Source organism: Leguminivora glycinivorella, chromosome 8, assembly GCF_023078275.1.
Source record: "Leguminivora glycinivorella isolate SPB_JAAS2020 chromosome 8, LegGlyc_1.1, whole genome shotgun sequence".
NCBI lineage: Eukaryota > Metazoa > Arthropoda > Insecta > Lepidoptera > Tortricidae > Leguminivora > Leguminivora glycinivorella.
Genome location: NC_062978.1, coordinates 2903703 through 2928484, shown reverse-complemented (window position 1 = coordinate 2928484; position 24782 = coordinate 2903703). Strand labels below are relative to the sequence as shown.

General features: G+C 39.5%; 1 protein-coding gene across 2 annotated transcripts in view; it reads right to left on the bottom strand.

Annotated features, from left to right (window-relative positions):
• LOC125228601 (proline-rich extensin-like protein EPR1) overlaps positions 1-3273 on the bottom strand; it is a 42401-nt gene extending 39128 nt beyond the window's left edge. Inside the window, exon 1 of one of the 2 annotated variants that reach the window (XM_048133233.1) lies at positions 3099-3273. The gene's annotated coding sequence lies outside the window, so the exon portion shown is untranslated. The remainder of the gene's footprint in view (positions 1-3098) is intronic. The other variant, XM_048133238.1, reaches the window with a different exon arrangement.
• Positions 3274-24782: the final 21509 nt, after the last annotated feature.

Sequence of the window (24782 nt, the reverse complement as noted above, 5' to 3'; positions counted from 1 at the left end):
TTGAACAGTCTCAATTGAGCTCGTTTGGCGATAACCTGCCGCGCACCATATGCCGTCATCGACCATTTCGAACGGTAATGTAACACTGTCCCCTTGTGCAGTCAAGGTAGTAAGTATAGATGCGGACAAGGTGGCAAAAATATATATCCACCAGCGCCACAAACTTATGGTGCTCCCACACTGGCTGTTACAACACGGTGTCCCTGTCACATCGTGTTATAAAACATTATAACAACCATTATGAGACAATCATTAAGCGCGAACGACACGGTACAGTCAAAAAATGCTTAAATATACGGGTTGTCTATTTCTCACCTGTAGGCCTAGCCCATGATGGCCGCGGGAGTATGTCGCCGCGAGATAGATGCCACGTCTTCTTCTAACTGTATTAATGACATAAGGACGGGTAGTCTATCTCGCGGCGACATACTCCCGCGGCCATCATGTGCTAGGCCTACTGCATTACTTCACGGAGTGAATAATATATCGTCACTACTTTTAAAAATACTTGTATCTTCCATGAAAAGAAAATTGTTGTTGCAGCTTAAGCAACTTTTACGTCATACAATTTTGGACACCATATATGTGGCTTTCCATTGCAAAAGGATTTTATAATAACATATTAATAACAAAGGAGCTGGGACGACATTATATGTAAATTGACCGTTACTTCCCTCCTCGAGCAATCAGGCACCGAGGGACGAGCCAGACTCCTGGCAGCAGGAACTAGCGAAGCCGGGTACTGGCTCCATGCACACCCTTCCCCAAATTTGGGCACATTTTTAACCCCCGATACTCTCCGCATTTCAGTTTGTCTTCGTCTCGGGGTCCCGGTCTGCGCCCCCCATCGCTGCCCCTGTGGCCATGAAGTTGACCCACTAGGGCACCATGGTCTTTCCTGCCAGCGAAGCGCTGGCCGCTTCTCGAGGCATGCCGCCCTCAACGACGTGATCCGCCGGTCTCTTGCGTCAGTCAATGTGCCGGCCCTTTTAGAGCCGACCGGCATATCAAGGACGGACGGTAAGAGACCGGATGGAATGTCGTTGATTCCGTGGAGTATGGGACGGGTGCTGGTTTGGGACGCAACGTGCGTTGACACACTGGCCCCGTCTCATCTCCACCGAACCTCCGTGAGGGCAGCATCAGCAGCAGAGGCGGCCGAGAAACTAAAGGTAGGAAAGTACAGCGGTCTCGGCGCCGAATATATTTTTATCCCATTCGGCGTCGAGACCCTTGGCCCGTGGGGCCCTGGCGCTCTAAGTCTCTTCAAGGACCTGTCGAAGAGACTGAGAGACGCCACCGGAGACCGAAGAGCTGGCAGCTTCCTCGCTCAGCGCATTAGCTTGACAATCCAGCGAGGAAATGCTGCCAGCGTCTTCGGTACCATGCCACAGGGGCCGTTTTTAGATTTATTTTAGTTTAATTTTAGATTTATTTAGTTTAATTTTTATTTTAAGTTTAATTTTAGTATAACTATAGGTATTAAGTATAAGTACCTATTGAATCCCACAGACTTCACAGTGCGTGGTCGTAGGAGTCTTAGATACGTACAGGTTGTATTTAGTCACCTCTAATAATTTAGGTACTTTACATCGTAAATATTTAATTGTGTACGCAAAAAAATACTCTCCCATAAAAAATATTAGTCAGACGACCATAATGATTTTTTTCGCGATTACGGTTGGTCCCATAGCAACTTTTAGCTCATTATGACATAAGCGGACCATATCACTACACTTTATAATTTTTTTAAAACGTTTTCCCCGCCGTGTCTGTCTGTGTGTGTACTTATCTGTTTGTTTGTAAGTATGTTCATGCGACTTTCACCATTTTCACTTATTACCTAATTCTTGTTATAAATTATTACAATCTGTATACCAATAAACGGGAAGAACCTTCTAGTAGTTTGCAATTTTGTTAACAAACGTTAATAGGTGCAAACATAAATAACAGTTTGCCAACTGATTTACATGAGCATGCAAATGGGTTCTGTAAATTATTGCCTCTGCTTGCACCGGACGAGATTGTTAACGCTTGTATACAGCACGGGAAGCATGGTCGCGCGATAGACGATAAAATAGCTGGCCGTCCATATCGCACTATTTGTAAGTGCGATAGGGACGGCCTGATATTTTATCGTCTATCGCGCGACCATGCTTCCCGTGCTGGTCCCGTAGCCGAATGGCATTTCTGCGACGCGAAACGCCTCCGAAAAGCCGCAGAAATATAGTCTGGCTCTGTCGCGCCAATACGCAAGAGCGATAGAGATACATAGCTACGAAAGAGATATTATCGTAAGCGTTTCGTGAGCGTTTGTGCATTCCGCTACGCACACAGGACAGAGTATGGCTAAAATAAAATATAATGTAAATCGTACAATAATGTATGCAAAACAACCATGCCTTTATCTCATAACGGGGTAGGCAGAGCACTTGAAACTACTGAAGTTTCAGTGCCACTCTTAGAGATAAAGGGGCTGAAAGAAATTACAATAATAAATATTTAATTCTATGTGACGAAGTGTAGTTAAAGGTCCGATGTTGTCGTTTACTGTAAGGACTATTTTTACTTGTATCTGTATACTAATCTGTAGTGGAAGCGTTCTTATGGCAAGTACCTAAGGCCGGCAACAGACAGTCTGAAAAATTCACAATCTTAAAAAAGGTTTGTATGCAACCATGTGTGGTTTGAACTGACAGTTTGCATATAATTTTTTTTTAAGATTAATACGATTACGAATTTTCCAGACTGTCTGTGGCGTGCCTAATGGGTATTTTTGTCCGGAAACGTCCGGAATACCTTGTTATTCAAAGTATGCTTAATATGTCATGACATTGAATGAGGGAACCTGCTGAAATAATTGACAATTATTAATATTTATTTTTAAACACTCAGGTTAATTTTACAATTTAGAATACTAAAATCGTAGCAAGCTATCTCTGCAAGAGATTTGAAATAATAATAAGTAATGACTTAGCGTCAAACATAATATGGAGTTTATAATCACAGTTCCTCACCTTGTTATGTTCAAATCAGTGCAAGGTTATATCGACTCAAAGTTTGTCAACATGTTACAAAAACAAATAACAATCGCTCACCTGCTCAAACTCGTGGACACACTGACTCGGCAATAACTCGTGTTAATTATTAATACGTTATTCCAATTATATTATTTATTATACTTTTATTAAGAAACTTTCGTGTTTTCGAACAGCCGTGGCTGTCGTCGGCTCGCGAATCGCGTGTTCGTCGCGGTGCACTGCGGTCGAATGACGAATGTCGTTGTCGTCAGCTAGTAGTGAGTAGCGAGGCTCAGGCATGCGTGGGCATGCAGATTTGGTCGCGTAGCGACGATGGTTGGGTCTGCGATTTGTCACATCAAATCAAAGTTTTGTTTGTTTGTTAAATACAATACAAATGCGCTAGACAAAGGCAATACATGTCAATCACCACGAAACTATATTATAAGTATTGAACCTTGTAAACAGGCCAATTTGGAACCAGTCGATTTGCAAACCCTAAGAAAGAAGCAAAAGGAGTTGACTGCACCTTTTATGGGAACTTCACGGGGACATTGCAGTCTGCGTTCGATTGCCATACATGCAGTAAGGTTGCAATGCAATCTGTCTGTATAGGCTCGGCCCTAAGGTCAAACATTTCAAAATTTGCAAAAATTTGAGAAATATATTCACGCAGAATTTTATTGACGCCAACGCGAAACATGTGAATGCTCACCGCGAAACTATTGAACCTTGTAAGGGCCGATACGTCACACCCTCGCCAGACAAAGAATTAAGAACTTTGGACCACGTTACCTGGAACCAAAGGACTTCAGAGAGTTCAGAGAGCTACCCATGAACTGAACCTCATCAAGAAACACATGGAGATCGTCGAGAAGCTCCAATCCTAATAGCTTTATATATCCGAAAAGCTGAAAGATCTTACGATTGTAGGGGGTTGTAACTGTAGGGGATTGTAGGGTGTCGTAGAAGGAGACTGTGGGGTATGGTTTAAATTGTGGCGTATGCGAGAGGCTGGCAACCTGTCACTGCAATGTCACAGTTTCGTTTTCTTTCAACCCCTTATTTGCCAACAGTGGCACTGAAACTTGAGTAGTTTCATGTGCTCTACCTACCCATTCATGGGATACAGGCATAATTATTGTATGTATGTATGTAATTAATGCACAAAACATCCCGATGAGTCGAAGTCTCGAAGTGTATCCGTAAGGGCTCCCGCAGATTTAAGACAAGGGCCGATAAATAAATCAATCAATTAAGCATATAACTACATGAACAAATTTACATATAGAAAGTAAGGTAAAACAAACCACAAAATATAGCTTAAATCCACAATACAATACAATAAATTACAAAAGCATTTAATTATTACAAAACAATATATAATTGTCGTCTATTATTATTATTCTGTCTTTTCCATATCTCGGGACCATGGGGTCCCGGACCTTTGGGAGGCATGCGTGGGGCCGAAGCCAACAGCACAGAGGCCCTTTTAGACATTTTAATCTAAAGGCAAGGGATACACGTGGCGGATACCATCCCCGAGCGCACAATATGATACAACCGGCGATGGTCCCCGCCAGGTGCAAAGACTATTGCAGTGCAGCACTTTTGTGCTGCGATGGGAGCTAAGGTCATGGGTTATTGTTTTGAAAGTTGGATGAACTGGTTAAAGGGCTATGGGAGGAGACTATCGGACACCTGCCGTGACAATTAGTCTCACAATTGTAAAAGGCAGGCGGTGACTCGCCAACTCATTGAGTGGGCCCTGCAAAACGGCCGCACGCACGGTGCGACAACAGAGCAACACTTGAGAGTGGCTAAAAGGTTGTCGAGAGGTGAGTCTGCGGTAGCTTGGTTCCTGGTGTTCCATTCAGCAGGCCGCCGGCGTTATGACATTTTACACTTCCAACCTGGAGCATAGGTCCCGCTCTTGCGAATCCACTCTGGCCGGCCGGTTAAGGCAAGCGCAGAGGCGAGGGCTAGATGGAAGTGCCCTCTGGAATAGGGGTCCGCGGTGTCGCCACTCACCGTCAGCTCGCCACAAGCTGCCCCCGCGGGCTTATTATTATTATTTGTATGTCTTACCATATCTCGGGACCATGGGGTCCCGGACTTTTGGGAGGCATGTGTGGGGCCGAAGCCAACAGCACAGAGGCCCTTTTAGACACTTTAATCTAAAGGCAAGGGATACACCTGGCGGATACCATCCCCGAGCGCACAATATGATACATCCGGAGATGGTCCCCGCCAGGTGTAAAGACTATTTCAGTGCAGCACTTTTGTGTTGCGATGGGAACTAAGGTCATAGGCTATTGTTGTGCAAGTTGGATGGACTGGATAATGGTCTATGGGGGGAGACTATCGGACACCTGCCATGACAACTAGTCTCAAGATTGTAAAAGACAGGCGGTGACTCGCCAACTCATTGAGTGGGCCCTGCAAAACGGCCGCACGCACGGTGCGACAACAGAGCAACACTTGAAGAGTGGCTGAAAGGTTGTCGAGAGGTGAGACTGCGGTAGCCAGATCCCGGTGATCCGTTCAGCAGGCCGCCGGCGTTATGACATTTTACACTTCCAACCTGGAGCATAGGTCCCGCTCTTGCGAATCCACTCTGGCCGGCCGGTTAAGGCAAGCGCAGAGGCGAGGGCTAGATGGAAGTGCCCTCTGGAATAGGGGTCCGCGGTGTCGCCACTCACCGTCAGCTCGCCACAAGCTGCCCCCGCGGGGTTATTATTATTATTATTATTTGCTAATGCACAGGCAGCTTAAAGCTGATACGTGCACGTCAATGTCCTGATGCACTTGTGTTTTGTCCATTCAATAAATATTTGTCGAGTCTGTTTTTAAAAGAGTTCACTGTAGGTGCACTGATTACGGTTTCGGGCAAACTGTTCCACACTCTCACTACGCGGTTAGATAAGAAGTGACGTCTAGGGTTGCTACTACTCTGTGTCCGTGTCAACTTCAGGGAATGTCCTCTCAATCTGTCACACACACTCCGAGTGAAAATGTCACTTAATGAAGGTACATTATAGAGTATTTTGTACGTTTCTATTAAGTCGCCGCGTTGTCTTCGTTGCTCCAAGGTTGTCAGACCCAATTCTTTTAACCTGTCTTCATAAGGTTGGTTGCGAAGAGATGGTACCAGTTTTGTTGCCCTTCTTTGGATTTTTTCAATCAGACTAATATCTTTTCGAAAATATGGATTCCAAATTTGGAACGCATATTCCAGCAATGGTCTTACGTACGTCTTGTAGATTCTAATAAAGAGCTTCTTGTCCATATAGCGAAAGGCTTTTCTAATCATGTATAACATAGAGTTGGCCTTTTTGGTAAGCTGTAATATGTGTTCTTCCCATTTTAAGTTATTAGTTATAATGACACCAAGATCTCGCTGAGAAGTAACTATTTTTACCAACATAGTAATTAAGATTCCAAAAGGGGTCCTTCGTGCTATTTATTATTATTTTACGAATCGTCACAGAAAACAAAGTTCACTTCTGTACGCCGAGAAAACTCACTGACAGCCCGCGCTCGCGCCGACGGGGTTGCCAACATACAAAAAATATATCAATCTTTGGGTAAAATTATGAGATATTTGACATTGTCTTAAAAATATTATATAAATAATTTGTGAAGTTATGAGATTCTTAACAGTCGACCATCCTGACCCAGTGCCTGTCCCAGGCACAACACATGGATAAGATAAAAGGAATCAAACAAGCTTTAACAATTATTTTTAAAATTAACTTAAATTAACTTGTACGTTGTAATCTACCCGAAAACTTGGGATGAACGTACCCTTGAACAAAACTAATATAAAAAAAACTAGTTGAGATCACTCGAACCCAGCTGGATTAAAATGTTCTACAATCGGTCTAGTATCAGCTATTCACAAATCAAGCCATTATGTCAGGTTAGTAATTCAATCAGGATAAGTTAGTAGGTAGCGACGAACCACTACATAAATGACTCAATACAGTGAATAGAAAGAGAAAAAATATTTATATATATATATGTATATATCTGTACATCCAGTGCAACTCAACTGTAAGTACCTCTGGCCCTCTCGGCCATCCTGCTTTGTTAGAATGTCCTCATTCGTTGGACATTTTGTAGCCTATAGCGTATTATACCTGCGCGATAGCAGTATAACGACCTTCTTTTGCTGAGCTGCACTGAATCCACATTTTACAAACTTATTTGGGACATATTAGGTAAATTTATTCTAAAACGAGAAAGAGCACTCAGTATTCCATCTAATTTAGCAGATAATTAATACACGACTATTTCCCGTTTTCTCTCTTGCTAAATAGAGTTGGAACGCTGGAACTACATTTAAAAACATACATTGAAACAATGGAACAACATTAAATTGAATATGAAATTATTCTGACGATACACAAATAAGAGAAAAACACAAGATGAAATTTCTTGCTAAATGAATCTCATAGTTTCTTACGCCCGTTATGGTAACAGCTAAATTATTTTGAATTTCTTGTAGTCTACATCTTGTTTTACAAACACAGATATTTATATTGCATATATAACATCAGATTTACATATCCCAATCTTAAAGTAGGTTATTGCATAATATTAAATTAATCACTCATTGGAATTTCTCATTGTGCATATAATATAAACCTATAACTTTAAAATAGATTCCAGTCGCAACTGTTCATTCCCAGACGTTACATTCCTATATAATTTTGTGCCAAAAACAATATCTCTCCTATAATTATTACTAAAACTAAATAGACTCAATTTACAAAGAACACACAACAACATATATAATAATCATAATAAACAAACGAGTTGTATTGCACGGACCGTTACTTTGACAGCTAAAATAAGTTTTTTAACTCAAATAAGTTGTAATAAACTTAGAAACCGTGCATTTAAATCTATCACATACTTATTTAATTATGTGATCTTATTTTTGTTTCATTATAGCTTATTTAATATAATTTCTAATTAATCTTGCGCTTTGCAGTTAAAGATATGTGCTTTTAGTCTTATAAACGTACTACAATATCGTGAAATATGCATCCAATTTACATTCGTCACCTCGACTACAAAAAAAATACAATAAGAGAAGTAGTCTAACGGATAGGCGTCTGTCTTCAGCTTTGAATAAAAATGATGAAAAAGTACGATCGTTGTACGTCAAATGTACCGCGATGCCGATAGAGATTACCGCTCCATAAATGGTTTTCACATGTGCAATAAGCATATCAAAATCGGTATCTTTCTTGACATCTTCCAACGTGCTAAAGTATTATTTATACAGAACAAGCTGCGTGTATTCACATCCATAGTGAATAATTACAGGCATGGGTCGTTAATATCTGCCATAGCTCAAGTATCATAGCCTAAGTCTTCATTCCGATTCAGTGATCATAGTAGGATGTAAAATTGTGTAGATTACCAGATATTATTATTGAAAATTAGAATATTACAACATACGGAATCAGTCTATAAGATGTTGTTCCTAATTTTTAATGACTATAATGGGAATGAAGTCTCGACGCTTTTACCTATAGCTAAAACAGATTCCATTTGTCTCAACGAGGTTGTCACGAGTTAGAACCGTACCTAGTACAGCCATTCGTAGCACAAATCCAACATAAATTGACCCTAAGACCCGTTTGTTCATTAAAATCTACGTAGCTTATACACTTTTTTTTTTTAATAAATAGTAAGTTTTATCAACCTCTATGCAAGTAAACACTAAGCACTAGTGTAAACAAAATCATAATTGTAAGTAAATAAATACATTATAATTCTATAACAGGATACAGCTCATCTGAATCAACTGCTAAATTTTGATTAGTTCCAGATAATAAATCATACAGCAACTAAATTATTGCACCGTCCACCAGATAATATCTACGATTCTGGGAACCTCAGAGTGTTCTCAAACAGTTAAGAGCCCTTTATACAAAATAGATTCTAGATCAAGATCTTTATATATGGGTAAATTAGGAAGTTTTTTTTTGAAATGTTATTGTAAAGATAAGAATAATTTATTAATAGGAAATATTTTGAAAAACCATGATATCAATATCGTACGGCTCCACACTTGGCTAAACCTGTCACGTGGCAGCCCGAATCGTATCAATAATCAACATAAAATAGTAATTGTTTAAGATGTCATATATGACTCAAGTCACTTATATTTTATGAATACACTATAAATAAACTAAAACTACATTAGTGCCATAATTATGTGCATATACGCAAAATCACTGTATATTATAATAACTATGGAGTTAATTAAAATGGTCACAGGTAATACTAGTATTAATATATTTATGTAAGGTTAATGCGGCCATACCAGTATGTCTCGTAGATGTGGTTCTTCAAGTGTGGTTCAAATGTGCCACTCTCAAACAAAAGGTACCACATTATCGCTTAATCATAGGTAATTTGTATAAAAATACGAGCTAAGCTAGCTGATACTAGAGCAGTTTTATGCTTACTTATAGTGAATTACGCCTACAATGCAATGCTAAAGCATTGTCATCTGAAAGGCAAATCCCCAAAATGAGCCCAAAAAGCTCACCTATACTTTTCAATCACTTAATTACAAGGAGACAGAAGCTATTCTAAGTAATGGTTTTGTAATGTACGTAAATAATAAAAATTTTGCGAATAACCAATGTCCTGTAAATTGCAATTTATATTTAAGTACCAAAAGTCAGATCTCCGATAGTATATAGATCTAACTCGCCTCGTTATAATGCCCAAAACTTTATTTCCGTTGTAGATTTTTTTTTATTTTTTTTTGCATTTCGCATCTCATATAAAATATTATCATTTCGTCACTACTTCATGACTATGTAAAAGTGTTTTATCTTTGTTCTTTAAATTTACTAGTAATACGAGGTTTTTAAAGGAAATCCCAAATACGAATACCGCAATTTAAAATTAACCTAATAAAAAGACAAAAAAAAACAGCAAATTGAGTATCTAAATTTGACATAAAATTAAATTTACTTTAGGAGGTGTACCTCCAAATAATTCTGAAAATAGTTTGTTTCATATGCTAACTTACAGTGAAAAATGACCATACAGTATGCAGCATTCGAATTATAAGGGAAAGACTTAAAACTGCGACTCAGTCGATATTCCTAAATATTGTATTTAGTCGATATTTCAATATCATAGAATTTAAGCTTGTTATGGACGCAAAATTAAAATTGTAGATTATCATACATAAAATGGTACGAAAACGTCCTGCGCTAAGCCAACATGCAGTCTCAGCGTTTACGACCAATGTTTTTTTTTCTTCACCCCCCTTCAGCCAGCAACTTATACAACTGAACGCTGTATTCTTGTCCACCTCAAGGATCCATCCAAAATGAATAATGGTAGAAACACAATAGCCCATCGTATCCGCTTGTTTAAGGAAATATCTTGCCGGCTTGTAAGAAAGAAGAAAGACACAAAATAATCATATAACAAATCAGAGACATTATGTTCTGTGCAACGAACGTCTCGTCATGATATGATCAACATTAGTAAGTAACAACTTTCAGGGCTGGACACCACGAGTGCTCTTGCGCAAGCAGTGTTCCAACTTATTTCTAGAAAAATAACAATCTGGCTACCGCTTGTAACCAGCTACTTCAGTCTCCGTCCAGTTAAAACACGAATTTAAGGAAATTTATCGAACCTCTTCGTTAGTTAAATTTCTCTGAAGTAAGCTACTCTTGTGTGCCCATTTTACGATAGAATAACAAATGTTGCAAAATAGAATTACCTACTAAATAAAATAATAACATATTCGTGGTGTATAATGTCAAAATGACCAAAAATCAAACAAGATGAATACCTAATTAAGCGAGAACATGTCACTTGGTTCAGATCAAGTTCTAAAATGAACATTTATATTATTAAAAGAAACATCATCAAGCTATCCATAAAGATGTTAAATTCTTCAAGAATTTCAAGACGATATGAACTCTGAAATTTCATTCTTGAATATAATACTGATTAGTCTGCTTACCGTTTACCATCACCTCACATGTATAAACCTTTAGGTGTCGTTCAACGTTAACGATAGAATGTCAGACTACCACTTACACAACCGGTGGTGCTGTGGCCTCAGTCCTGTGTTACGGTGAGATGACTGGCTACCGTTTGCGCATGCTTCGGTCTCATCCAGTATGATCTAAATGATCTGGCTAACGCTTGCACACACCAGGTGCTTTGGCCTCGTCCAGTATAAGCTAAATAATCTGGCTACCGCTTGCACACACCAGGTGCTTCGACCTCGTCCAGTATAAGCTAAATAATCTGGCTACCGCTTGCACACACCAGGTGCTTCGGCCTCGTCCAGTATTATGATGAAATGACTGACTACCGTTTGCCACACAAGGGCTCCGGCCTCGTCCAGCATTATGATGAAATGTCTGGCTACCGTTTGCCACACAAGGGCTCCGGCCTCGTCCAGCATTATGATGAAATGTCTGGCTACCGTTTGCCACACAAGGGCTCCGGCCTCGTCCAGCATTATGATGAAATGTCTGGCTACCGTTTGCCACACAAGGGCTCCGGCCTCGTCCAGCGTTATGATGAAATGACTGGCTACCGCTTGCCACAAAAGGGCTTCGGCCTCATCCAGTACAACTGTAGTGGTGTTATCTGAGATAAATTTCAACAATTATAAGTAGACACAAACATAACAACTTCACAGTTTCACATAAACTTAAGCAGTTCAATATTCAAAACAATATAACAATATAAAAAAAGAACAATCAATTTCCTCAAATTAAAACACATTGTGAACTATATGACGGTGTCGATATTTATGACGTTTATCATGAAAGTCACTACTACTCTCACTACTACTAGATAAATGCTTTCGAGAATTACTTCTCCTTCGACTATAGCGCTCAGACGAACTTGAACGATCTCTACTTGTTTTCACGTATTATTATGGCCCACCCTGTATACGTGCGATAAAAAGAATTGTATTCAGTATAACCATTTGCACTGTGTAGGTCACCATGTATGAACGCATTATGGCCCACCCTGTATACGTGCGATAAAAAAATATTCGTATCAGGTATAAACATGGCACTAAGTGGGTCACCACGTGCAAACGCATCATGGCCCACCCTGTATATACATGATTAAAGAAAAACCTTATTTATTATAGTCATGGGAACTATATGGGTCACCATTTATAAATGAATTATGGCCCACCCTGTTTGTGTGATCAAAAAAACCTTATTTATTATAGTCATGGGAACTATATGGGTCACCATGTATAAACGCATTATGACCCACCCCGTATATGTGTGATTAACAATTTGTATCAGATTGTTTGGTTGTACTAAAATTTTATTTGACGGGTATAGATTTATTTTAAACTACTTGATGTTAAATCAATTTAACCCTTAGGTACCGCATGCAATAGTTCGTTTATCATTATACATTTATATATATATATATTTTAATGCAGTTTTGAGAATTTAATAATGTGTAATACCAACAATATGGGTCGACCCGTGGACCGTAGGAATGTGGACATCCAATTTAATAAAGATGGACGAAAACATTATGTATAAGTGAAATTGTTCTGTCTTTGTTTTATTAGAATCTTAATGTCAGAATGTAAAATATATTATTTTTTTGTTATTGTTTTGAGTTGAGGATGATAAAACCCAATAAGCACTAGTTATTGAATGTAGTTAGTATAATAAGTACTTGATCAGTTTAATCCACTAAAATATTCTGATGAATAATTCGTAAGTATAACTAGTCACTTTTATTTTAGTTCTATATAAACGTTAAATGTAAAAATTCCTATATATAGAAATAAGTAAATAAATAAAAACTAAAACTAAAAGTCCCTGCGGTAAGGTGTCGCAGGCGCTGGCTACATTACCTCGCTGGACTGTCAAACTGATCCGTATATATTACATGATAATGTCATAAGCTTTTGGCAGAATCACTTAATTGAAACTGTGTGAAGCCACCATTAACAAAACCAAATCAATAACCAACGAGTAAGCCACTTTCCCGCTATGCTACTGTTTGTAATGGATCGTCTTGCTATATTCCTTCATCTCAAATACTATTTAGGATTATCATTAGCCCAAATTGGCCTGTTGAATAACCGGATTTCATAAGAACTTATTTATCATTATTGTATTTTTATTATGAAATCATAACAGTTTAACCGAAATATATGCTAAAACCCTATAAATATGAGCTCTATATGCAGCTCTAAAGTTTTTGTAATGACAGTTAAGTAGATAATGTACGCTTGGCACATTGTGCAGGCTACTATGCAGATACAGTTTTTATTATCTATTACAACTCAGAGGACTTCATATTGTGATTTATTTACTCAATATAATTTCATTTGAATTATTTAGAGCATTTTACATTCCTGTTGTGTTTTATTCATTGACAAATTGTATGGCTGTAATTACAATCATCCAACATTCATCAATGATATTATTAACCATTTTAAAGTAAATCAGTGTGTAAGAATATTACAATTATGGTTTAATAACAAATAAGCTTTGGTACGTAACACTGACTACAAGGCCGTAACTGAAAAGTAGGCTACTACCGAACAACAATATGAAAGGAAAGAACTCTTTGACAAAGCCGGTTATTACCAAGTGTGCTAATGAAAATAAAGTTAAATATAAATCATTGCTAATAGTGACATGATTATTGTTGTATTCACCATGTTTCTCAACATAATGAATAGGTAGAGCACGCTCAGTTCGCTACACATATTATCGATATTCGTGGGTGACTTTTCTACGTAATTTAGTTACTATGCTACGAGAATATCTTAACCCGTAAACAATAACACAAGTTACTTGATCCACCTTATGTTGAGTCGAGGCTCGAGTTTGTCCGAGCTAGTAGTAGAACATAACTATTTTCTAGCAAATAACCTCAAATATTACGACATTTTCTGTTTGCTTTCAGGGCACAAAACATGTTATTTATGTTAATTGTTCAGTATATCAGTAACCCCCGATAACTACGATCGATAATTAAGTACGAAATCGTATGAGTAGCGAGCCGGCTCAGATTGAAAATAAAAACAATTCTTACATACCAAGTTGTCCTTGATCCTTTACTTACAAAACACAATTCTGTGGGTTTGAGAACTTATGTCACTTCTGAATTTTTACCAACATAGTAATTAAGATTCCAAAAGGGGTCCTTCGTGCTATTTATTATTATTTTACGAATCGTCACAGAAAACAAAGTTCACTTCTGTACGCCGAGAAAACTCACTGACAGCCCGCGCTCGCGCCGACGGGGTTGCCAACATACAAAAAATATATCAATCTTTGGGTAAAATTATGAGATATTTGACATTGTCTTAAAAATATTATATAAATAATTTGTGAAGTTATGAGATTCTTAACACTCTCTCCAAACTTTTAGAGTCAATACAATACGTATGCTCAGGGTTGTTTTTACCTATGTGGAGTACAGTGCACTTTTCCGCATTGAGAGTTATTAGCCAATCTTTAGTCCATTGTACAATACGGTCTAAGTCCTGCTGTATGATGTTGTGGCTGATAAGCGGGTTTCCCATGATCTTTGTATCATCAGCAAACAAAAACAAATCTGACTCTACAACTTGTCTGAGATCTGTCAAGAAAATCCCAAACAGCATTGGTCCAAGCACTGAACCTTGCGGAACCCCACTGTGGACGTCATGCAGGTCCGAGAGGTGCTCTCCAACTCGTACCCGAAACTTCCTGCCCGTCAAAAAGTCTTTTATCCAGTTGAGCAATTTTCCGCGAATTCCAAAGTGGTCCAACTTGACGAGCAGTCGGTTTATCGGGACGCGGTCGAATGCTTTTTCATAATCCAGGTATATAACATCCGTCGGTATCTTTTCATTCCAGCTGCTTGTCCACTTGTCAACACAACATAACAGGTTAGTTACTGTTGATCTCTTTGGCGTAAAACCATGTTGTTCGTCGACAATGATCTGCTCTCTTGCAATGAAGTTTCTCAATTCACATGTTATAATTTTTTCCATTGCTTTACAGGCTATACAAGTGAGGCTTATTGGTCGGTAATTTCCTGCCACCAGTTTGTCTCCTTTCTTATAAATAGGCGTTACGTTGGCATTTTTCCAATCAGGGGGCAATCTCTGTTCTCTAAGTGATAATGTCATTATATGGGATAATTGAGGTGCAAGGCACTTTATACATCTCTTTAACAAAACTGCAGGTATTTCATCAGGTCCCATTGATGAACTTTCGTCGAAACTCAAGATCACTTTACTAACTAAATCCGGTGTGAACTCAACATTTTCAATAGAGTTGTTAACTCTGGCTACATTTACTTCAGGCATTAGTCCATTCAGCGGTTCGCGAACATACGACTTCTCAAATTGTTTGGCAAATATATTTGCTACTTCATGACAGTTATTTATTACCTGCTGGGTAAGATCATCTCTAAGCGAAGGTGGGACGGCTACTTTAGATGAAAGTTGCTTTCTGACATAACTGTACAGTGACTTAGGTCCCCGGTCTAGAACTCCTTTTTCATAACTCCGTCTGGCATGTCGCATAGCTGAGGTAATACTGTTATTAATTACCCGATATCGACTATAGTTCTCATTAGTTTTATTGAGCATATATGCATCCCACAACTTTGTTTTTTCTTTTATCATTTTTAATATGGCAGGACCGATCCATGGTTTTCTATTGTTTTTAGCAGTTTTAGAAGGCCTTAGTGGCACATGCAAACTTACAGCTCTATTAACATTATGCGTAAAGTCACGCCAGGCGGAAGCCGCATCCAGATTACTTAATTGACTATTATCTGCTATCAAAGTTTGCATAATTTGTTCGTAATCTGCTGCCAAATAGTCTCTCCTTGGAGGTTTGATCACTTTACATTTTCTATCCTGAAGCTGGATTTGTATAGTAGCTAACAATACTAAGTGATCACTTTTACCTATGTTAGCATGGTAATCAACCTTTGTACATAATTCCTCCTCGTTACACATAATCAAGTCTAGAAGGGATTCTTGATCATTCCTTTTTCTTGTTATTCCTGTTACAATTTGATGTAGACTGGTGTCTGTAAACATATCTACAAATTTCTCATGCAGCAAGTTATATCCATCAAATTTTGCTAATGGCCATTCTATATCAGGTAGGTTAAAGTCACCCATAATAAATAAGGTTTTACTTCCATTAGCCGCTTCTTTAATTGTGTCGAATAATAATTTATCTGAATCTTCATAGTTATAGTGCGGGGGTCGATATATTCCAGCAATCAACAGTTCAAAAGCTCCATAAGTTACATTTATCCATAAAGCTTCAATTCCAGGCACATTGTTAAAAGTGGGATGAGGATTTGCATGAATTGGAATCTGAAGATGTGAGCAGCTTATAAAAATAGCGACCCCTCCCCACCCACTCCCATCTGCTCTATCTCGTCTGAATAGTACATAGCCATTAATATTCACTAAACTATCAGTAATTTGCGGTTTGAGATGCGTTTCAGTTATAATAATAAATGTAGGTTTCAATTTATCTATTTCCACAAGTAATAAATCTCGTTTTGCCATTAGGGATGCCAAGTTCGTATAAAAGAAAGTAAGTTCGATAATTCCGCTTACTACTTTTTTGCTATTGAATCCACTTTCATAATCCTGGGCGAGTTGTTAATATATTTAATTTTTAAATCTGTCTCACCGTTCCTTATGCGCAGATCCAATTCTCCCTTAAGTTGCTTATAGTACTATATTATATTTATACAAACACCACCCACCCGCCCACACACACACACACACACACACACACACACACACACACACACACACACACACACACACACACACACACACCCACACCCACACCCACACCCACACCCACACCCACACCCACACCCACACCCACACCCACACCCACACCCACACCCACACCCACACCCACACCCACACCCACACCCACACCCACACCCACACCCACACCCACACCCACACCCACACCCACACCCACACCCACACCCACACCCACACCCACACCCACACCCACACCCACACCCACACCCACACCCACACCCACACCCACACCCACACCCACACCCACACCCACACCCACACCCACACCCACACCCACACCCACACCCACACCCACACCCACACCCACACCCACACCCACACCCACACCCACACCCACACCCACACCCACACCCACACCCACACCCACACCCACACCACACACCCACACCCACACCCACACCCACACCCACACCCACACCCACACCCACACCCACACCCACACCCACCCACACACACACACACACACACACACACACACACACACACACACACACACACACACACACACACACACACACACACACACACTGCCTATAAGCTTACTTGCTGAAGAGAGAAAGGCCCTCTACCGGAGAAAACGTTCTACCGAATTAAGCCAAGCTGAACTCACGGATGAAGAAAGGAAAATCAGCCTACAACGATGGCAAAAAGAGTGGAATTCCTCGGAAAATGGCCGATGGACTTACCGTCTTATTCCACGAATAGACACCTGGGTGAACCGTGAGCATGGAGAAGTTAATTACTACCTGACGCAGATGATATCAGGTCATGGGTGCTTCCGGGAGTATCTGTATCGTTTTAAGCACGACACGTCTCCGGAGTGCCCATCCTGCGCCGGCGTAAACGAAGATGCGGAACATGTATTTTTTGTGTGCCCTCGTTTTGAGTCCTCCCGCAGTACTTGGGAAGATGCGTTAAATCAGAAGCTTCGTCCAGAGACCTTGGTGAGCATCATGCTGTCATCGGAGACCGCCTGGGAAGAGACAAGCTCTTTTGCGACTGAAGTCCTCAAGAAACTCCGCTGCTTAGAAAGGGATCGAGCAGCTAGTAGAACAGGCACTTAAGAATAAACTCGAAGGAAGAGTATCATTACTAGATCCTCCCCCGCGAAGTTAGACGTGTGCGCCGCGCCGGCGCCGCCGCCGCCGGTAATTTTGGCCACGCCGCCGCCGCCGATTATTAATCGGCGTGAAATCGGCGTGACCTTGGTGGTTAATAAATTGCTCAAACTTAGTATTTGATTACATTTTTGGACTTTTTATGCAATTTCCAATACATATAATTTACTTTTATTAAAATATTCTGTATTAAGCACTAAGAAAGATGCGAAAAACCGGATATGGGGGAAGATCTATGATCGTGACGACTTTGATCTGGCATACGACTTGACACAATTGTTTACAGCACTACGAGAATACCACATCTGGAGAGCCAAGAACTTTCCCTGTTGGATCTTCTGCTATCTTTTCATCTAGATCACCATTGAATCCATTCAAGATTTCATGGCTCCTCGAAATATTGTCCGTTCCAAAATACCCACGTGCCCACCGCGTCGGCAAATTGCTTATAGCCGCTGTGTGTAAGACTGTAAATCAGCAGATTGAATAGGAGGCGATTGTTTTTTGCGCCTTACGCCCCCAGGTAACCCAGGTTTGCTTCAATTTGCATGATCCTAATTTCGTTGCTGATCTGGTTCTGCAGGAAATGAAGCTTTTCATTCCATTCTCTGTGGTTCCAATCACTGGCAAGTGTCAAACTTCATTTGATAGAATCGTGTTTTTTTTAAGTAGCCTAATATGTGTCCCACTGCTGGGTAAATGCCTCCTCTTCCTTCGTCCACTCATCACGGTTTGATGCCTGCTCCCGCCGTCCGAGTGATATCTCTATTTTTAGTCTGCCTTTCCCCGGCGAAGCTGCGGTAACCATTCAGTTGCTACTTTAGCCCACCGATCAGGTGCAAACATGTCCTGCACGTATCGTATAGCACATGGAAAATTATTCAGTGGTTCCAAGACGCAAAAAACAGAACCGCATTTTCTAATAAACTGTCTGCGTCCAACTCAAAATGCCGAGACCTATATGCCGGACGTTCGTTTCCAGCATAGTTCAGCGTGTAAAGCTCTTTTTTTCCTCGACACAGATAACGACGGTATCATTGGAATTTTGCTGAAGTTGTATGCTTTTGAGAGGTCACCGATGTAAATTCAGCTTTCTTACCCTTATGGCGTAGACCCAACCTCATAAAAATCAGCTTTGGCGTGACCCGATCTACAAACAAGTCTGTTATCATCATCATCATCATCATCATATCAGCCTTTTTTCACCCACTGCTGAGCATAGGCCTCTTTTCTAGTACGCTACTTGTCCCGATCCTGAGCTACTCTTATCCAGTTATGACCCGCAATTTTCCGGATGTCGTCCACCCAGCGAGCCAACGGATGTCAAGCGCTTCTTACATTTGTAAGCCGACACCATTCTGTTAAAATATTAGGCCACCTGCCATCGCTTTGCCTAGCAACATGGGCCCCACTCCCAACTCCATTTTAGTTTGGTTTTATGACGAAACCCACGTCTTGCACCTTGGCCTGCTCGGAAGGTTGGCATTCATCAATTCAAGTCCGTTTTATACTACTCCTTCTGTACTGTACCAAAAAGACTACGAATTGAAAATAAAGTAACCAACAAAACGATTTCTAGTTTATTAGTTTACATGGCACATCTTTGAGCACCGGCGGGCAAGTCAAAGGGTGGCCAAATAAGCAAAAGGCATTTCCAAATGAGTTTGATACAGCTATAGCCGACGATCGCGTTTGGCACAAAGTTCTTCTTTATTTTCATCACTAAGCTCATCATAAAGAAAGAGATGGTTGTATATTCATGATCACTTAGAGAAGGAATCCTTTGATGGAAGCCAACATTGATCAAAAAAGGTTTTGTGCCAGCAGCTATTTGGGTATACTCGAAAGTGTTTTTTTCCTATCCAGTGTTCACTTATATGTGTTATTTAACTCATATTTTATATAAAAGTGTACGTAGTACACCTGTATTGATCAAATTTTCAAGAATAAAAACAAATAAATGATTTTTATATAAGAAACATGAAATCAAGGTCACGCCGAATTCACGCCGAAAATACGCCGCCGCCGCCGATTTTTTGACAAACGCCGCCGCCGATCATTTTTTGATCGGCGCACACGTCTAAACAAATTAAAACTAAACTAAACCTAACTTAACCTAGCGAGACTACACTGTACCAAAGACATAGATAACTCCGTATAGACAGATAAAGTCTAAGAAAAAAACGTACCTCAGTACCATACAGAAAAAGGTAGGTACGGTGGCCTAGATGACATTACACCTTTTGGGGTACGCTGAGCTAGATGGCGCTAATACTAATATTTAACATTAACACATATCAAGCTAAGAATATGGGCCGAATTGTCAAAACTGAGGTTCAAAAGTTTTAAGCCACTGTCAAGAGATGGCAGTCTATGCACTGTGATTACACATTTTACTTCGACTAATACTCGATCCTCTTTGACTGTACTAACAGCAACACTCTTAGCTAACCATCGGAGAGTGACACAGGATACCTACCTTTTGTCTCTTTCTAACCCCCCACTTACCTAAAATGGGGGGGGGGGGGAGTTTGTATGGAGCATTCCGCAATTTTCTAATTTAACGCGAGCAAAGTCGCGGGCAATAGCTAGTTAGATAATATATGGATCTGATATCGGTAACATTGGCAAATTCATCCTTTGCAAAATTTACTTAGATCGTATTCTTCTAGGTAAACCAATTTGGCAAAAACATCGTGTGCAAAATTTGTCTAGATCGAATTTAAGAGGCCTTATTCCTAAAGACGAGCGTTTTTTGCAAAATAGAACCTTTTTCATTCAAAATTATAAAGAAACTATAAATGATTATTAAAAAAATGATAATGTTCCTAAAAGTACATATCTTAAGCTAGAAAGTCAATTGGTACTACTTTAAAATATGTCTTTTTATACTTCCGAAAAATCAGTTTTTTCGGAAGACGTTTTCAATTTTCATAGTGGGATAGCTCGTTTAGAATCGTGATTGTGCTGTTAAAAATGTTATTTTGGGTAATAAATGATCACAATCCTATTTGTTATATCCTGTACGAGTTAGCTAATACTTTGACATTTTAAGATTTACTTGAAATGGTGGATAAATAACCTTCCGTATCCTCCCCATTTTTTCGATAAAAAGAGGTTTACATTATGTATTTTTCCTGCGATTCCTGCATTTTTTGTAACTCTTAAATAATATTATCCTAAACTAGAACTTCTTATTGACCTATAAGAAAAAAATCATACATATAAGACATACCTTTCTGTCGATAGATATGTTTTTAAAACACCTAAAATTCGAATAAAAGACACTGTGCTAACGCGAGCCCGCTCAGTCTGCGCCGAGCGTCCGGCGCACCTAGCTTTCGTAAGCAGCTCGATAGTTCCGAGAAGTGCCGTAAACTGCGACTAAACAAATCTTGATCCTTTTTACACCTTATGCAATTTTAGCATTCGACATGCTTTTCATATGATTTTGGATTTTAAGTTATACGTGAAGTTTGTTGAGAGTTTGAATTATTATTATATTTTGGGACCAGGATGAGGTTCTGGTTCTCATGATGATGGAGTCAGGCAGGAGATGTTCAACAGAACTGCTATTCTACTTATCATAACTCCACCATGTTTGGGCTCATTAGATTTGGGCTGATGAGCACCATCGATCTAGATGAGGTCCAAGGTCTCATGATGGAGTCAGGAGGTGGTCAACAGAACTGCTATTCTTCTCATCATAACCCCATCATGTTTGGGCTCATTAGATTTGGGCTGACGAGCACCATCGAACTAGATGAGGTCCAAGGTCTCATGACAGGGTCAGGAGGTGGCCAACAGAACTGCTATTCTCCTCATCATAACCCCATCATGTTCGGGCTCATTAGATTTGGGCTGACGAGCACCATCGAACTAGATGAGGTCCAAGGTCTCATGATGGAGTCAGGAGGTGGTCAACAGAACTGCTATTCTCCTCATCATAACCCCATCATGTTTGGGCTCATTAGATTTGGGCTGACGAGCACCATCGAACTTTTTTTCATTTCAACCCCAACGTGTGATATATTGTTAGATAGGTATTTAAAAATGAATTAGGTTTTGCTAAGATCGATTTTTGATAATTTTCATATTTTCGGAAATAATCGCTATAACTTTTGAACCATATGTTTAAAAATATGAAAAAAATCACAAAAGTAGAACTTTACAAAGACTTTCTTTGAAAATTTGTTTTGAACTTTATAGGTTAGTTTTTGAGAAAAATACGGAAAACTACGGAACCCTACACTGAGCGTGGCCCGACACGCTTTTGGCCGGTTTTTATTTTATTTTAATACTTTTCTGTGCTATTCATACATAGCCACCCTAGGGGATTTAGTATTGACAGCTTCTTTTTTTTCTTTCTGCATATATTTGTTTCCGCTTTTAAGTTTATTGTAAATAAGACTGCTTGCACTTACATTGAGATTATAATTACATAATGCTATTAAATTAAATCTAATGAAGCGTTGTTTTATTTCCTAAATCTCAAAACCCTTTAAATCGAATATGTATAGTAATGAGCAAAAATTTTACCGCAGGCTTTCCAAACCGACGATGCTTGATCAGCTACTTTTAGAACGAACATGTACACCGTGTCCAATAAGTCCGAATACTCACATTTTACCTCAGTTCTAAAGATATAGGGATCACAGGCCATCAAATTCTTATTTAAACTGAAGAGTATATTCCTTTTAATAAAATACAAGCACAAAGTTCATGAAATTTCCGAAGTGTCTAAGAAAAACAAAGAGGTAAAGTGCCAACAAAATACTTGCTCGGCACGCAGGTGACGAGTTATTTTTTATAAGCAGAATCTGTATGTGATAAAACAGACGCCACGTGTCCAAAATAAACTATTATGGGTAACGTTCCGGGCAACTAGAAAAATGTGCCTAGGTTCCAGAGCTCACCATCGGCCCAGGTGTGGGATGCAGTATGTAAGCGAGGTAAACTACCTTCAGTACTTACAGATAAAAGCGTTAAAATCAACGTTTTTTTCTTTAAAACCAAGGTTTTGGAGAAAAAAATGCCTTAAAGTTAAAAAGGATGCTTGATGGGAATGAGTATCATGTGTCCCAACAAGACGCACCTCCAGCACATTCGGCAAATGGTATTCTAGCGTAGTTTCAGACTAATTTGGCAGTTTTTTATCCGAAACATGAGTGGCCACCCAGGCCTCCAGGTTTAGGCGTATTAGACTACTTTGTATGGTCATACATGCTTTGAAGACTAAATTTTTATAAAATCATAAACCTAGATCATTTCAAAAAGATTATTGAGAGTATTTGGGATGAAATGTGAAGAAAACGGTGCGTGCCGCGTGTGATCCGTTTGAGAAGCGTTTGAGGCTGGTAAACAAGTTAATGCTGGAGTTATTCCAAAACATTTGTTGTGAATGTAGTAAATAAGAGTGCCATTCATAAAATATAATAATAATGTAGTAACTATTTGTTCATTTTGTTTTATTGGCTATTTGTGCTGTATTCAAACTTATTGGACACGGTGTACGTACATATTTTGATTTTCACCCTTTAAAATGTTTCTAAGACGCAACGTTTTGCAAATTTGGTCACGTCATGCACAGTTAAACTGTGGAATGAATTGTCGCCAGCGGTATTTCCGGACCAATGCGACCATCAAACCTTCAAGAAAAGAGCGTACATCCATCTTAAAGGCCGGCAACGCACCTCCAACACTTCTGGTGCTTCTGGTGTCCATGGGCGGCAGTGATCGCTTACCATCAGGCAGCCTATCTGCTCGTTTGCCTCCTATCCCATAAAAAAACGTTTAATATTTTTTAAGAAAAAAAATACCGCCGCCTTTCGGGTTGTGGTGAAAGCTACTTGCGAATGTTGGATTATGTAGAAATGTGTAGGTATTTTTTAAAACTGCTTTTAATGCTTTAATTATTTGATGGCAACACAAATCAATATACGTATAACGCTAAGGTTTGAGGAGTTTCTCAATTCCTCATGAATCCGATTATAAGAAATCGAAGCTTGACAAACTTTGACTTGAAAACTCAATAATTATGCTTAACAAACATAACTAAATAAATGTCACTGTTCTGAACTTAAATGCATGCTTTTCTTACAAAAATACCAAAGTCACTATGAGTGTGCCGTTCAGATTTGAGGAGTTCGGTTCTGACCATCATCAGCAGTTCCACTGCACCAAATGTCACTGTTCCGGACGTAAGTGCATGCTGTTCTTATAAAAATACCAAAGTCACTATAAGCGTGCCGTTCAGATTTGAAGAGTTTGGTTCTGAGTGTTCTGACCATCATCAGCAGTTCCACTGCACCAAATATCACTGTTCTGGACTGGACGTAAGTGCATGATGTTCTTATAAGAATACCAAAGTCACTATAAGTGTTCCGTTCAGATTTGAGAAGATCGGTTCTGATCTGACCATCATCAGCAGTTCCACTGCACCAAATGTCACTGTTCTGGACGAAAGTGCATGCTGTTCTTATAAAAATACCAAAGTCACTATAAGCGTGCCGTTCAGATTTGAGAAGTTCCGTTCTGGCCATCATCAGCAGTTCCACTGCACCAAATGTCACTGTTCCGTACCTAAATGCATGCTGTTCCTTTAAAAACACAAAAATCACCATACGTATGCCTTTCAGATTCGAGGAGTTCCCTCGATTACTCCAGGATCCCATCATCAGAACTGGGTTCTGAGAAAAATGGGACCAATCTGTATTCATATACATTCAATATTTTTTTTAATCGGTTCAGTAACAACGGAGATATCGAGGAACAAACATA